Below are 17,241 nucleotides of genomic sequence, written 5' to 3' on the forward strand. Positions count from 1 at the left end.
GAACAATCAAACCAAAATCAATAACCGGGAAGTACTTGTGTAAATGAATTAAAAGAACTAAATAAATCTACCTTATTTCTCAGCACTTGGTTAGAACACCACTCCCGTCTTACATCGACCACACCCGTCGCCCCGTACCTAGTGTACATCTTTTCTATTACTCAGTGGCTCAATTAATGTTGAACGTAAGTATGTTCAGATGTTGATTATGTAATTCTACAATATTAGTATAGTTCAAACCTCATAATATAAATCTACAAAAATAATTTTACGTTAATAGAGTTTAACACTTTTTCCAACAGTCATGCACACCCCCTCAATATTCTATGATATAACTCTCATCAGCAAGCCTGCGACTTTTTAAACATTCTCACCGGTACCAGCTCCAACTGAAATACCTAATGTACCACACTCGCTTGGTCCCCGACCTCATTCATACCGATATTAGTCCCCGACTGAATATCAAGCGTATTTCATGCACACGATTTGAGTCTCACAAATCTTCAATTACGCCAGAGCACATCTAAAACATTGTTTGAACATTCACTCAATATAGTCAACACATCTAAAACATTGTCTAAACATTCGTTCAATTTATCATTCAGTAGACATATGCATTTACAAACACACGAATAAACCCCACCTACAGTTAATATTTAAAATTCAAACCCTCCCCACAGTCATTCAATATGGGATACCAAATACAACGTATCTCATATCATAGAATCATACAATACTTCAAATGAAATTATCCCCTACTGACCTCAGTCAGACCGGCCGCTACCGGTTTTAATGGACCACTTTTAACACCACACAGTATGCCTTTTAAGTTATCCCCTACTGATCTTCGTCAGACCGGCCGCTACCGGTTTTAATGGATAGACACATCTAACATACACAAACATTTGGTCTATCCCCTACTGATAATCGATCAGACCGGCCGCTACCGGTTTTAATGGATAGACACATCTAACATACACAAACATTTGGTCTATCCCCTACTGATAATCGATCAGACCGGCCGCTACCGGTTTTAATGGATAGACACATCTAACATACACAAACATTTGGTCTATCCCCTACTGATAATCGATCAGACCGGCCGCTACCGGTTTTAATGGATAGACACATCTAACTCAACTTTATCCTCTACTGAACTCTGTCAGACCAGCCGCTACTGGTTTTAAGAATAAAATTGTCACCACATATGTTCACTTCACTGTCTTTTCAACTTGTCGTGTAATTTATAAATTTATACAAAAATTCATACTCACTCGGTAATACTGATCAAAAATTTGGATAGACTATTCGACAATATGCAAAGTTTGATTTAACAGGTTTTGCTTACCTTGTTTATGGTCGACCTAGAGATCAGTTTCCCGAGTGGAGCAGAATTGTTGTCCTCCCCCGATTGGTTTTCACTTGTCCTCCAAGAACCGTCCTTTCACCAGCTCGCCCCCTCACACCCAGACCAACTCCACTTCGACTGGATCGTCAGTAAACCATCCTCTGCTACCAAGATTCTGTTGATAAGGGATATGCAGGAGGGCGAGACAGTCAAGGATCGATTCGGACACAGTAGTAGATTGTATAACAAGCAGACAGTTTAATTATGAGTGAAGATATCTGGTACAGCGTATACGGGCCCGTTCATTCAGCTCATAAGGAACCTCCAGAAAGAAGCCCCGATAACAGAGTGCATGTATGTTATATACAGTACAGAAAGTAGGTTGAGTCTAGAAGTTCTGGTCTTCTGGTTGGTCCGGGTTGGGGTGCTGTCTTCTCGGATTGGTCCTGTTGGGCCGTCCGTCATCCCTCTGAGTCTCGTCGTGCCTTCTTTGTCACACAATGTTCAGCTAAGAAGAAGATTATGTGTGTGTGCTTATCTGTTCCTGGTTCTCATGGTTAGGTGTACATGCAGCTGGTGGTTGTCGTGATGAGTTAGTGCTAAGCTGGGTGGGCCTGGATGGCCTTGTCCAAATGCTGCTTTAAACTGTGGGAAAGAAATGGCTAATGGCTGCATGTGTAATGCAGAGCAAGTTAACACGGATATGATACAAGTCAACAAGCAGATATAATGCTTCACACTTGTCATCTTTAATGTTCAACAACACACCAATCACATGTGACAACAGGAAACACAGCAGGTCAAAAGCAAGCTTACTGTAAGTCCAGGAAGGTCTTCCATATCGCTAGAAACGGAAAGACAGCATCCCTGGGTGGGCTCAAATCACCAATTTTTAAATTAAGTGTCGAACGCGCCAACAAATTGCACCAAAGAGACTTGTGGTTATACTGACCCTCAGCAGGCCATAGTCTCGTGGAAGCTCACAACATGCCAGGAAGGGTCAGTTCACATCTCTACAATCTGAAAAATGTCATCCCTGGGTGGTGTCGAAACACCAAATTTAAGATTGACAGTCAAACAAGCTAACTGTTTGATTGCACTTGAGAGGCTTGTGTTGGCATTGAGCCTCAGCAGGCAAAAGAACTGGGAATTTCATTAGAGGTCCAGGATGTCACATCCACATCATGGATCACAACACACTGTCATCCCTGGGTGGGCTCGAACCACCAACCTTTAGATTAACAGTCTAACGCGCTAACCAATTGCGCCACAGAGACTTGTGGTGTATATGACCCTGACGCTTGATCGCTGGCCGTCCGTGCTCTCTTCCAACTGAACATGGAGTTTACGAAACAACAACACATTGTTCCAATGGTTGTGTTACCTTGCATCGAAAGTGCAGCAACATTTTCAAGGAAGTAGCCCTGTAGTTATCTAATGTTTGTTTGCTTTTTGAATGGCCTTAAAAGGGCAAAAATGTAGCGCAATGTTCGTCAGTGCAACATTATATTAAAAGGCATCTGGCATGATTAAATACAGCCACAATCACAAATATATTCTGATAAATATATATTTTAAACAACTGCATTTTTACAAATAAAGATATAAAACTGTATTTTTTTTCAAAATAACAAGTGGGACTGACTCATGAAGAATGATTTATTGGAGTATTTCAAACTTTTTTAGGCAAATCAAAAACTGAAAAATACACACAAAATTACACCCACTGAAGTTAAACATTGTCACCTTTTGCTGCGAGATAAATATAAATGCTTGGGGTTTTCATGCCAGATTGACATCATTTACATTTTCATACTCCAGATTACATAAGAATAAATGATATGTTCCTTGGAGAACACAGAGTTCTTTCCACAGATTCTCAATTGATTCAGGTCTAACTTTGACTTGGCCATTCTAACACCTTGATATGTTTATTTTGAACCATTCCATTGTAGATTTTGCTTTGTTTTGGATCATTTCTTGTTGGAAGACAAACACCAATCCCAGTGACAGGTCTTTTGCAGACTCCATCAGGTTTTCTTCAGAATGGTCCATTTGGCTCCATCCATCTTCCCATCAATTTTAACCATCTTCCCTGTCCCTGCTGAAGAAAAGCAGGCAAACCTGATGCTCAAACCACCATGTTTTGGGGATGGTGTGTTCAGGGTGATGCGCTGTGTTGCTTTTACACCAAACATAACGTTTTGCATTGTTGCCAAAAAGTTCACTTTTGGTTTCATCTGACCCAGAGCACCTTCTTCCACATGTTTGGTGTGTCTCCCAGTCAGGAAGTGGCAAACTTTAAACAACATTTTTATGGATATCTTTAAGAAATGGCTTTCTTCCTGGGTCTTCCATAAAGGCCAGATTTGTGCAATATATGACTGATTGTTGTCCTATGGACAGAGTCTCCCACCTCAGCTGTAGATCTCTGCAGTTCATCCAGAGTGATCATGGGCCTCTTGGCTGCATCTCTGATCAGTCTTCTCCTTGTATGAGCTGAAAGTTTAGAGGGACGGCCAGGTCTTGGTGGATTTCAGTGGTCTGATATCCTTCCATTTCAATATTATTGCTTGCACAGTGCGTCCTGGGATGTTTAAAGCTTGGGAAATCCTTTTGTATCCAAATCCGGCTTTAAACTTCTTCACAACAGTATCAGAGACCTGCCTGGTGTGTTCCTTGTTCTTCATGATGCTCTCTGCGCTCTCTTAACGGACCTCTGAGACTATCACAGTGCAGGTGCATTTATACGGAGAACAGTACACACATTGTATTTTCATCATTAGTCATTTAGGTTACATTGGATCATTCAGAGATCCTCACTGAACTTCTGGAGAGAGTTTTCACTGAAAGTAGCCCTGAATAATTTTATCCAATTTTTCAGTTTTTGATTTTTAAAAAAGTTTGAAAGGGCAAAAATGTTGTCCACTTCATGATTGTGTCCCAGTGCAAAAAATACAGTTTTATATTTAGGTTTGAAGCCTGATTAAAGGTCGCACAATCACAAATATATTCTGCAAGGCAAATATATATTTTAAACAACTGCATTTTTACAAATGTAATATATAATCGCCAAGCCCATTCAAAATAATTAGGGGACTGACTCCAGAAGAATGATGTAGTAGCGAGTCACTTTCATGGCGTATAGGCATACATATACACACAAACACACACACACTGAACCAACATTGTCCTTCTCGAGATAAATATAAATGCTAAGGTTTTTCATGCCAGATTGACATCATTTACATTGTCATACTAGCCAGATTAATAAGAATAAATGATATGTTCCTTGGAGAACACAGAATGATCAAGCTATTGAGTAACAGAAGATCAGAGACCATTGACAGCCATTTTACCAGTAGGTATAGTAACTTGTCATCTTTCATGTTCAACAACACACCAATCACATGTGACAACAGGAAACACAGCAGGTCAAAAGCAAGCTTACTAAAAGTCCAGGAAGGTCTTCCATATCGCTAGAAACGGAAAGACAGCATCCCTGGGTGGGCTCAAATCACCCATTTTTAAATTAAGAGTCAAACGCGCCAACAAATTGCACCAAAGAGACTTGTGGTTATACTGACCCTCAGCAGGCCATAGTCTCGTGGAAGCTCACAACAAGTCAGGAAGGGTCAGTTCACATCTCTACAATCTGAAAAATGTCATCCCTGGGTGGTGTCAACGCACCAAACTTGAGATTGACAGTCAAACAAGCTAACTGTTTGATTGCACTTGAGAGGCTTGTGTTGGCATTGACCCTCAGCAGGCCAAAAGATCTGGGAATTTCATTAGAAGTCCAGGATGTCACATCCACATCATGGAGCACAACACACTGTCGTCCCTGGGTGGGCTCGAACCACCAACCTTTAGATTAACAGTCTAACGCGCTAACCAATTGCGCCACAGAGACTTGTGGTGTATATGACCCTGACGCTTGATCGCTGGCCGTCCGTGCTCTCTTCCAACTGAACATGGAGTTTACGAAACAACAACACATTGTTCCAATGGTTGTGTTACCTTGCATCGAAAGTGCAGCAACATTTTCAAGGAAGTAGCCCTGTAGTTATCTAATGTTTGTTTGCTTTTTGAATGGCCTTAAAAGGGCAAAAATGTAGCGCAATGTTCGTCAGTGCAACATTATATTAAAAGGCATCTGGCATGATTAAATACAGCCACAATCACAAATATATTCTGATAAATATATATTTTAAACAACTTTGCATTTTTACAAATGTAATTCAAACATAAAGCCCATTCAAAATAATTAGGGGACTGACTCCAAGTGGGAAGAATGATGAAGTGGAGCGAGTCACTTTCATTGCGTATAGGCAAACATTTAACAAATCACACTGAACCAAATTGTCCTTTCATGAGATAAATATAAATGCTAAGGTTTTCACTGAAAAATTGGGCGTGCAAAATTATTCCTTCTTAAGATTAATACTTTGCTAGGTTTTCTGCGATTACAGCTGTCATTTACATTGTCTCTAGCCAGATTAATAAGAATAAATGATATGTTCCTTGGAAACACAGAATGATCAAGCTATTGAGTAACAGAAGATCAGAGACCATTGACAGCCATTTTCAGTTCTTTCCACAGTATAGTAACTTGTCAGGTCTTTCATGTTCAACAACACACCAATCATATGTGATTTTTGAAACACATTCCAGGTCAAAAGAAGCTTACTTTATGTTCCAGGAAGGTCTTCCTTGCTAGAAATGGAAAGACAGCATCCCAGTCTCAGGTCCATTTTTTTGCAGACTCACAAATCAGGTTTTCTTCCAGAATGGTCCTGTATTTGGCTCCATCCATCTTCCCATCAATTTTAACCATCTTCCCTGTCCCTGCTGAAGAAAAGCAGGCCCAAACCATGATGCTGCCACCAACCATGTTTGGCAGTGGGGATGGTTGTTCAGGGTGATGCCTGTGTTGCTTTTACACCAAACATAACGTTTTGCATTGTTGCCAAAAGTTCAATTTTGGTTTCATCTGACCAGAGCACCTTCTTCCACATGTTTGGTGTGTCTCCCAGGTGGCTTGTGGCAAACTTTAAACAACACTTTTTATGGATATCTTTAAGAAATGGCTTTCTTCTTGCCACTCTTCCATGAAAGGCCAGATTTTGCAATATATGACTGATTGTTGTCCTATGGACAGAGTCTCCCACCTCAGCTGTAGATCAACAGTTTCCAGAGTGATCATGGGCCTCTTGGCTGCATCTCTGTCAGTTTTGCTCCTTGAATGAGCTGAAAGTTTAGAGGGACGGCCAGGTCTTGGTGGATTTGCAGTGGTCTGATACTCCTTCCATTTCAATATTATTGCTTGCACAGTGCTCCTTCCAAATGAATGTTTAAAGCTTGGGAAATCTTTTTGTATCCAAATCCAGCTACAATCACAAATATATTTTAAACTTTTTCAAAACCTGCCTGGTGTGTTGGGGACTTCGGAAGAATGATGTAGCTCTGTAGTCACTAATGTTAACGGACCTCTGCAGACATATCACACAAACAGGTGCACACTGAACCAACATTGACTTCTCAGTGAGATACACATAAATGCTAAGTATTTTCATGCCATGATTGACATCATTTAGGTCAACATTGTCAAATAGCCAGATTCTGAGAATAAATGATATGTTTGGAGAAGTTTGCTGCAATGATCAAGCTATGTAGTAATAATTTTGCAGCCCAACCATTTCAGCCATTTTACCAGTAGGAAATATAGTAACTTGTCACTTTCATGTTCAACAACACACCAATCACATGTGACTTCAGGAAACAAAGGTCAATTTTTCCCTTATATGTAATGTTTGAAGCCTAAATGTGAGCAAAATGGGTCGCAAAGTTTAAGTGTGCTCAAATCACCCATTTTTAAGGCAGATATATTTTAAACAACTGCATGCACAAATGTAATATATAATCAGAATTGACAGAAAGAGCCCATTCAAAATATTAAGAGTTTCGTGGATTGCAACTCTCTCAGCAGGACAAGTCTCGTGGGAAGGAAGGAAGGGTCAGGAATCTCCAATCTGAAAAATGTCATCCCTGGGTGGATGTCACTCCAACTCCATTTGACAGTCAAACAAGCTAACTGTATAAATGCATTTGCACTGTGTTATTCTAGGCCAAAGTTAAAATTTCATTAGAGAGCATCAGGAAGACACAATCATAGCACAACACACTGTGAATATCCCTGGGTGGGCTCAGAAGAACCTTTAGCCGGATTTAACAAAATTTTCCCAAGCTTTAAACGCCACAAGGAAACTTGTGCAGCAATATATTGAAATGAGTATCTGGCCGTCACTGCAAATCCACCAAGAAATGGAGTTTCATGTGAAACCCTCCACATTTTCAATGCAAGGTGAAGACTGATCAGAGATGCAGCCAAGAGGCCCATGATCATCTGGATGAACTGCAGAGTTTGCTTTGGGAGACTCTGTCCATAGGACAACAAGTCACACAGCACATTGTTCATGGTTGTGTTACCTGTCATCATATTGCACAATGTGGCAATGTGTTCTGGCCTTTATTAAAAGCATCTGGCATGAAAAAAGCCACAATCACAAATATATTCTGATAAATAAGTATTTTTAAAGTTTTTACAAGCCATGTAATATATAATCTGGAAGCCCATTCAAGGTAATTGGGGACTGACTCCAAAGAATGATTTGGCAACAATGCACTTTATGATTGGTGTACATCCTGCAACAAATGAAACCCAACAACTTTGGCCTTCTCCCACTGCCAAACATGGCTGGTGGCATGCATCATGGTTTGACCTGCATTTTCTTGTTTGACAGGGAAGATGGTTAAAATTGATGGGAAGATGGATGGAGCCAAATGACAGGACCATTCAGAAGAAAACCTGATGGAACTGAAAAGACCTGAGACTGGGACGGAGATTTGTCTTCCAACAAGACAATGATCCAAAACATAAGGGTCAAAATCTACAATGGAATGGTTCAAAATAAACATATCCAGGTGTTAGAATGGCCAAGTCAAAGTCCAGACCTGAATCCAATTGAGAATCTGTGGAAAGAACTGAAAACTGCTGTTCACAAATGCTTCCATCCAACCTCACTGAGTCAGCTGTTTTGCAAGTTGAGAAATGAAAAATGACAGTCTACTATACAAAACTGATAAAATGGCTGTCAATGGTCTCTGATCTTCTGTTACTCAATAGCTTGATCATTCTGTGCGCTCAAAGTATTATCATTTATTCTAAATAATCTGGCTTGTATGCCCAATTAAATGATGTTTTTGGCATGAAAAAAAGTTTGATTTATCTCAATAGAAGGACAATGTTGGTTCAGTGATTGTGTGTTTGTGTGTATGATGTATGCCAAAAATGAAAGTTTTATATCATCATTTTTCTGGAGTCAGTCCTGAATTATTTTGAATGGGCTTGCGAATATATTACATTTGTAAAAATGCAGTTGTTTAAAATATATATTTATCAGAATATATTTGTGATTGTGGCTGTATTTAATCATGCCAGATGCCTTTTAATATAATGTTGCACTGACGAACATTGCGCTACATTTTTGCCCTTTTAAGGCCATTCAAAAAGCAAACAAACATTAGATAACTACAGGGCTACTTCCTTGAAAATGTTGCTGCACTTTCGATGCAAGGTAACACAACCATTGGAACAATGTGTTGTTGTTTCGTAAACTCCATGTTCAGTTGGAAGAGAGCACGGACGGCCAGCGATCAAGCGTCAGGGTCATATACACCACAAGTCTCTGTGGCGCAATTGGTTAGCGCGTTAGACTGTTAATCTAAAGGTTGGTGGTTCGAGCCCACCCAGGGACGACAGTGTGTTGTGCTCCATGATGTGGATGTGACATCCTGGACCTCTAATGAAATTCCCAGTTCTGAGGGTCAATGCCAACACAAGCCTCTCAAGTGCAATCAAACAGTTAGCTTGTTTGACTGTCAATCTCAAGTTTGTAACTTTGACACCACCCAGGGATGACATTTTTCAGATTGTAGAGATGTGAACTGACCCTTCCTGACTTGTTGTGAGCTTCCACGAGACTATGGCCTGCTGAGGGTCAGTATAACCACAAGTCTCTTTGGTGCAATTTGTTGGCGCGTTAGACTCTTAATTTAAAAATGGGTGATTTGAGCCCACCCAGGGAAGCGGTCCTTCCGTTTCTAGCGATATGGAAGACCTTCCTGGACTTATAGTAAGCTTGCTTTTGACCTGCTGTGTTTCCTGTTGTCACATGTGATTGGTGTGTTGTTGAACATGAAAGATGACAAGTTACTATACCTACTGGTAAAATGGCTGTCAATGGTCTCTGATCTTCTGTTACTCAATAGCTTGATCATTCTGTGTTCTCCAAGGAACATATCATTTATTCTTATTAATCTGGCTAGTATGACAATGTAAATGATGTCAATCTGGCATGAAAAACCTTAGCATTTATATTTATCTCATGAGAAGGACAATGTTGGTTCAGTGTGTGTGTGTTTGTGTGTATATGTATGCCTATACGCCATGAAAGTGACTCGCTACTACATCATTCTTCTGGAGTCAGTCCCCTAATTATTTTGAATGGGCTTGGCGATTATATATTACATTTGTAAAAATGCAGTTGTTTAAAATATATTTACAGTATATTTGTGATTGTGGCCCCTGTATTTAATCACCTTTTGCCATTTCAGGCTTCAAACATAAAGATATAAACTGTATTTTTTTGTGAAGAATCACAACAAGTGGGACACAATCATGAAGTGGAACAACATTTATTGGATATTCAAAAACAAATCAAAACTGAAAAATTAGTGCAAAATTATTCAGCCCCTTTACTTTCAGTGCAGCAAACTCTCCAGAAGTTCAGTGAAATGAATGATCCAATGTTGACCTAAATGACTAATGATGATAAATACAATCCACCTTGTGAACAATGTCTCCGTATAAATGCACCTGCACTGTGATAGTCTCAGAGTCCGTTAAAAGCGCAGAGAGCATCATGAAGAACAAGGAACACACCAGGCAGGTCCGAGATACTGTTGTGAAGAAGTTTAAAGCCGGATTTGGATACAAAAAAGATTTCCCAAGCTTTAAACATCCCAGGAGCACTGTGCAAGCAATAATATTGAAATGGAAGGAGTATCCAGACCACTGCAAATCCACCAAGACCTGGCCGTCCCTCTAAACTTTCAGCTCAACAGGAGAAGACTGATCAAGATGCAGCCAAAGGCCCATGATTGTTGGATGAACTGCAGAGATCTACAGCTGAGGTGGGAGACTCTGTCCATAGGACAACAATCAGTCATATATTGACATTTTGGCCTTTATGGAAGAGTGGAAGAAGAAAGCCATTTCTTAAAGATATCCATAAAAAGTGTTGTTTAAAGTTTGCCACAAGCCACCTGGGAGACACACCAAACATGTGGAAGAAGGTGCTCTGGTCAGATGAAACCAAAATTGAACTTTTGGCAACAATGCAAAACGTTATGTTTGGTGTAAAAGCAACACAGCGCATCACCCTGAACACACCATCCCCACTGCCAAACATGGTGGTGGCAGCATCATGGTTTGGGCCTGCTTTTCTTCAAGGGACAGGGAAGATGGTTAAAATTGATGGGAAGATGGATGGAGCCATTACAGGACCATTCTGGAAGAAAACCTGATGGAGTCTGCAAAAGACCTTTTTGGGACGGAGATTTGTCTTCCAACAAGACAATGATCCAAAACATAAAGCAAAATCTACAATGGAATGGTTCAAAAATAAACATATCCAGGTGTTAGAATGCCAAGTCAAAGTCCAGACCTGAATCCAATTGAGAATCTGTGGAAAGAACTGAAAACTGCTGTTCACAAACTCTCCATCCAACCTCACTGAGCTCGATTCTGTGTTTTGCCAGGAGGAACAAAAATTCATTCTTATGTGCAAAACTGCTAGTATGACAATAAATGATGTCAATCTGGCGAAAAAACCTTAGCAATTTATTCACTTACAGCTGTAATCGCAGCAAAAGGTGGCGCTACAAAGTATTAACTTAAGGGGGCTGAATAATTTTTGGTCCAATTTTTCAGTTTTTGATTTGTTAAAAAAGTTTGAAATATCCAATAAATGTCGTTCCACTTCATGATTGTGTCCCACTTGTTGTTGATTCTTCACAAAAAAATACAGTTTTATATCTTTATGTTTGAAGCCTGAAATGTGGCAAAAGGTTGCAAAGTTCAAGGGGGCCGAATACTTTCGCGAGGCACTGTATTTATCAGAATATATTTGTGATTGTGGCTGTATTTAATCATGCCAGATGCCTTTTAATATAATGTTGCACTGACGAACATTGCACTACATTTTTGCCCTTTTAAGGCCATTCAAAAAGCAAACAAACATTAGATAACTACAGGGCTACTTCCTTGAAAATGTTGCTGCACTTTCGATGCAAGGTAACACAACCATTGGAACAATGTGTTGTTGTTTCGTAAACTCCATGTTCAGTTGGAAGAGAGCACGGACGGCCAGCGATCAAGCGTCAGGGTCATATACACCACAAGTCTCTGTGGCGCAATTGGTTAGCGCGTTAGACTGTTAATCTAAAGGTTGGTGGTTCGAGCCCACCCAGGGACGACAGTGTGTTGTGCTCCATGATGTGAATGTGACATCCTGGACCTCTAATGAAATTCCCAGTTCTTTTGGCCTGCTGAGGGTCAATGCCAACACAAGCCTCTCAAGTGCAATCAAACAGTTAGCTTGTTTGACTGTCAATATCAAGTTTGGTGTTTTGACACCACCCAGGGATGACATTTTTCAGATTGTAGAGATGTGAACTGACCCTTCCTGACTTGTTGTGAGCTTCCACGAGACTATGGCCTGCTGAGGGTCAGTATAACCACAAGTCTCTTTGGTGCAATTTGTTGGCGCGTTAGACTCTTAATTTAAAAATTGGTGATTTGAGCCCACCCAGGGATGCGGTCTTTCCGTTTCTAGCGATATGGAAGACCATCCTGGACTTTTAGTAAGCTTGCTTTTGACCTGCTGTGTTTCCTGTTGTCACATGTGATTGGTGTGTTGTTGAACATGAAAGATGACAAGTTACTATACCTACTGGTAAAATGGCTGTCAATGGTCTCTGATCTTCTGTTACTCAATAGCTTGATCATTCTGTGTTCTCCAAGGAACATATCATTTATTCTTATTAATCTGGCTAGTATGACAATGTAAATGATGTCAATCTGGCATGAAAAACCTTAGCATTTATATTTATCTCGCGAGAAGGACAATGTTGGTTCAGTGTGTGTGTGTTTGTGTGTATATGTATGCCTATACGCCATGAAAGTGACTCGCTACTACATCATTCTTCCGGAGTCAGTCCCCTAATTATTTTGAATGGGCTTGGCGATTATATATTACATTTGTAAAAATGCAGTTGTTTAAAATATATATTTATCAGAATATATTTGTGATTGTGGCTGTATTTAATCATGCCAGATGCCTTTTAATATAATGTTGCACTGACGAACATTGCGCTACATTTTTGCCCTTTTAAGGCCATTCAAAAAGCAAACAAACATTAGATAACTACAGGGCTACTTCCTTGAAAATGTTGCTGCACTTTCGATGCAAGGTAACACAACCATTGGAACAATGTGTTGTTGTTTCGTAAACTCCATGTTCAGTTGGAAGAGAGCACGGACGGCCAGCGATCAAGCGTCAGGGTCATATACACCACAAGTCTCTGTGGCGCAATTGGTTAGCGTGTTAGACTGTTAATCTAAAGGTTGGTGGTTTGAGCCCACCCAGGGACGACAGTGTGTTGTGCTCCATGATGTGGATGTGACATCCTGGACCTCTAATGAAATTCCCAGTTCTTTTGGCCTGCTGAGGGTCAATGCCAACACAAGCCTCTCAAGTGCAATCAAACAGTTAGCTTGTTTGACTGTCAATCTCAAGTTTGTAACTTTGACACCACCCAGGGATGACATTTTTCAGATTGTAGAGATGTGAACTGACCCTTCCTGACTTGTTGTGAGCTTCCACGAGACTATGGCCTGCTGAGGGTCAGTATAACCACAAGTCTCTTTGGTGCAATTTGTTGGCGCGTTAGACTCTTAATTTAAAAATTGGTGATTTGAGCCCACCCAGGGATGCTGTCTTTCCGTTTCTAGCGATATGGAAGACCTTCCTGGACTTACAGTAAGCTTGCTTTTGACCTGCTGTGTTTCCTGTTGTCACATGTGATTGGTGTGTTGTTGAACATGAAAGATGACAAGTTACTATACCTACTGGTAAAATGGCTGTCAATGGTCTCTGATCTTCTGTTACTCAATAGCTTGATCATTCTGTGTTCTCCAAGGAACATATAATTTATTCTTATTAATCTGGCTAGTATGACAATGTAAATTATGTCAATCTGGCATGAAAAACCTTAGCATTTATATTTATCTCGTGAGAAGGACAATGTTGGTTCAGTGTGTGTGTGTTTGTGTGTATATGCATGCCTATACGCCATGAAAGTGACTCGCTACTACATCATTCTTCCGGAGTCAGTCCCCTAATTATTTTGAATGGGCTTGGCGATTATATATTACATTTGTAAAAATGCAGTTGTTTAAAATATATATTTATCAGAATATATTTGTGATTGTGGCTGAATTTAATCCTGCCAGATGCCTTTTAATATAATGTTGCACTGACGAACGTTGCGCTAAATTTTTGCCCTTTTAAGGCCATTCAAAAAGCAAACAAACATTAGATAACTACAGGGCTACTTACTTGAAAATGTTGCTGCACTTTCGATGCAAGGTAACACAACCATTGGAACAATGTGTTGTTGTTTCGTAAACTCCATGTTCAGTTGGAAGAGAGCACGGACGGCCAGCGATCAAGCGTCAGGGTCATATACACCACAAGTCTCTGTGGCGCAATTGGTTAGGGCGTTAGACTGTTAATCTAAAGGTTGGTGGTTCGAGCCCACCCAGGGATGACAGTGTGTTGTGATCCATGATGTGGATGTGACATCCTGGACCTCTAATGAAATTCCCAGTTCTGAGGGTCAATGCCAACACAAGCCTCTGAAGTGCAATCAAACAGTTAGCTTGTTTGACTGTCAATCTTAAATTTGGTGTTTCGACACCACCCAGGGATGACATTTTTCAGATTGTAGAGATGTGAACTTACCCTTCCTGGCTTGTTGTGAGCTTCCACGAGACTATGGCCTGCTGAGGGTCAGTATAACCACAAGTGTCTTTGGTGCAATTTGTTGGCGCGTTCGACACTTAATTTAAAAATTGGTGATTTGAGCCCACCCAGGGATGCTGTCTTTCCGTTTCTAGCGATATGGAAGACCTTCCTGGACTTACAGTAAGCTTGCTTTTGACCTGCTGTGTTTCCTGTTGTCACATGTGATTGGTGTGTTGTTGAACATTAAAGATGACAAGTGTGAAGCATTATATCTGCTTGTTGACTTGTATCATATCCGTGTTAACTTGCTCTGCATTACACATGCAGCCATTAGCCATTTCTTTCCCACAGTTTAAAGCAGCATTTGGACAAGGCCATCCAGGCCCACCCAGCTTAGCACTAACTCATCACGACAACCACCAGCTGCATGTACACACCTAACCATGAGAACCAGGAACAGATAAGCACACACACATAATCTTCTTCTTAGCTGAACATTGTGTGACAAAGAAGGCACGACGAGACTCAGAGGGATGACGGACGGCCCAACAGGACCAATCCGAGAAGACAGCACCCCAACCCGGACCAACCAGAAGACCAGAACTTCTAGACTCAACCTACTTTCTGTACTGTATATAACATACATGCACTCTGTTATCGGGGCTTCTTTCTGGAGGTTCCTTATGAGCTGAATGAACGGGCCCGTATACGCTGTACCAGATATCTTCACTCATAATTAAACTGTCGCTTGTTATACAATCTACTACTGTGTCCGAATCGATCCTTGACTGTCTCGCCCTCCTGCATATCCCTTATCAACAGAATCTTGGTAGCAGAGGATGGTTTACTAACGATCCAGTCGAAGTGGAGTTGATCTGGGTGTGAGGGGGCGAGCTGGTGAAAGGACGGTTCTTGGAGGACAAGTGAAAACCAATCGGGGGAGGACAACAATTCTGCTCCACTCGGGAAACTGATCTCTAGGTCGACCATAAACAAGGTAAGCAAAACCTGTTAAATCAAACTTTGCCGAATATTGTCGAATAGTCTATCCAAATTTTTGATCAGTATTACCGAGTGAGTATGAATTTTTGTATAAATTTATAAATTACACGACAAGTTGAAAAGACAGTGAAGTGAACATATGTGGTGACAATTTTATTCTTAAAACCAGTAGCGGCTGGTCTGACAGAGTTCAGTAGAGGATAAAGTTGAGTTAGATGTGTCTATCCATTAAAACCGGTAGCGGCCGGTCTGATCGATTATCAGTAGGGGATAGACCAAATGTTTGTGTATGTTAGATGTGTCTATCCATTAAAACCGGTAGCGGCCGGTCTGATCGATTATCAGTAGGGGATAGACCAAATGTTTGTGTATGTTAGATGTGTCTATCCATTAAAACCGGTAGCGGCCGGTCTGATCGATTATCAGTAGGGGATAGACCAAATGTTTGTGTATGTTAGATGTGTCTATCCATTAAAACCGGTAGCGGCCGGTCTGACGAAGATCAGTAGGGGATAACTTAAAAGGCATACTGCGTGGTGTTAAAAGTGGTCCATTAAAACCGGTAGCGGCCGGTCTGACTGAGGTCAGTAGGGGATAATTTCATTTGAAGTATTGTATGATTCTATGATATGAGATACGTTGTATTTGGTATCCCATATTGAATGACTGTGGGGAGGGTTTGAATTTTAAATATTAACTGTAGGTGGGGTTTATTCGTGTGTTTGTAAATGCATATGTCTACTGAATGATAAATTGAACGAATGTTTAGACAATGTTTTAGATGTGTTGACTATATTGAGTGAATGTTCAAACAATGTTTTAGATGTGCTCTGGCGTAATTGAAGATTTGTGAGACTCAAATCGTGTGCATGAAATACGCTTGATATTCAGTCGGGGACTAATATCGGTATGAATGAGGTCGGGGACCAAGCGAGTGTGGTACATTAGGTATTTCAGTTGGAGCTGGTACCGGTGAGAATGTTTAAAAAGTCGCAGGCTTGCTGATGAGAGTTATATCATAGAATATTGAGGGGGTGTGCATGACTGTTGGAAAAAGTGTTAAACTCTATTAACGTAAAATTATTTTTGTAGATTTATATTATGAGGTTTGAACTATACTAATATTGTAGAATTACATAATCAACATCTGAACATACTTACGTTCAACATTAATTGAGCCACTGAGTAATAGAAAAGATGTACACTAGGTACGGGCGACGGGTGTGGTCGATGTAAGACGGGAGTGGTGTTCTAACCAAGTGCTGAGAAATAAGGTAGATTTATTTAGTTCTTTTAATTCATTTACACAAGTACTTCCCGGTTATTGATTTTGGTTTGATTGTTCAGATAACATCATTGAAATTAAACAGGAGGTCAAGGTATACCAACATTAGAATCTGTTTTCATTATGGGGAACAATGAAAGGCCCGCAGAATGGATTGCAGGCTGAGGTTTTTATGTTAAAGGGACAGTGCACATTTATCACAGTTGTGTGTGTGTCTAATGGCTGGGTATTTAAGAAGTATTTTGGGGAGACAATTTGGAGAAACACGAATAAGACATGAAACATCGAGACAAATTATTTGAGTTTGAGGGGATTATCATAATTATTAGGTTTTGTTTTTGTAGTAAATGTTTGGGTTAAGGGGATTTCCATGTTCCCAGAGACATGATATTTTAAAGAGGCACGCTCACATATGGAACCTTTATGAGTTTTTTATTTTATGAGTTTTAATTACA

General features: G+C 40.3%; 4 non-coding genes across 4 annotated transcripts; 2 read left to right on the top strand and 2 right to left on the bottom strand.

The window, feature by feature from the left end:
* Positions 1-2,551: 2,551 nt before the first annotated feature.
* Positions 2,552-2,625, bottom strand: trnan-guu. Its single transcript has one exon. It is a non-coding gene; the product is annotated as a tRNA-Asn (tRNA).
* Positions 2,626-5,187: 2,562 nt separating this feature from the next.
* On the bottom strand, positions 5,188-5,261 carry trnan-guu. The gene has a single exon. It is a non-coding gene; the product is annotated as a tRNA-Asn (tRNA).
* A 3,831-nt stretch (positions 5,262-9,092) lies between these two features.
* On the top strand, positions 9,093-9,166 carry trnan-guu. The gene has a single exon. It is a non-coding gene; the product is annotated as a tRNA-Asn (tRNA).
* A 2,706-nt stretch (positions 9,167-11,872) lies between these two features.
* Positions 11,873-11,946, top strand: trnan-guu. The gene has a single exon. It is a non-coding gene; the product is annotated as a tRNA-Asn (tRNA).
* Positions 11,947-17,241: the final 5,295 nt, after the last annotated feature.

Source organism: Oncorhynchus tshawytscha, linkage group LG15 (assembly GCF_018296145.1).
Source record: "Oncorhynchus tshawytscha isolate Ot180627B linkage group LG15, Otsh_v2.0, whole genome shotgun sequence".
Taxonomy (NCBI): Eukaryota; Metazoa; Chordata; class Actinopteri; order Salmoniformes; family Salmonidae; genus Oncorhynchus; species Oncorhynchus tshawytscha.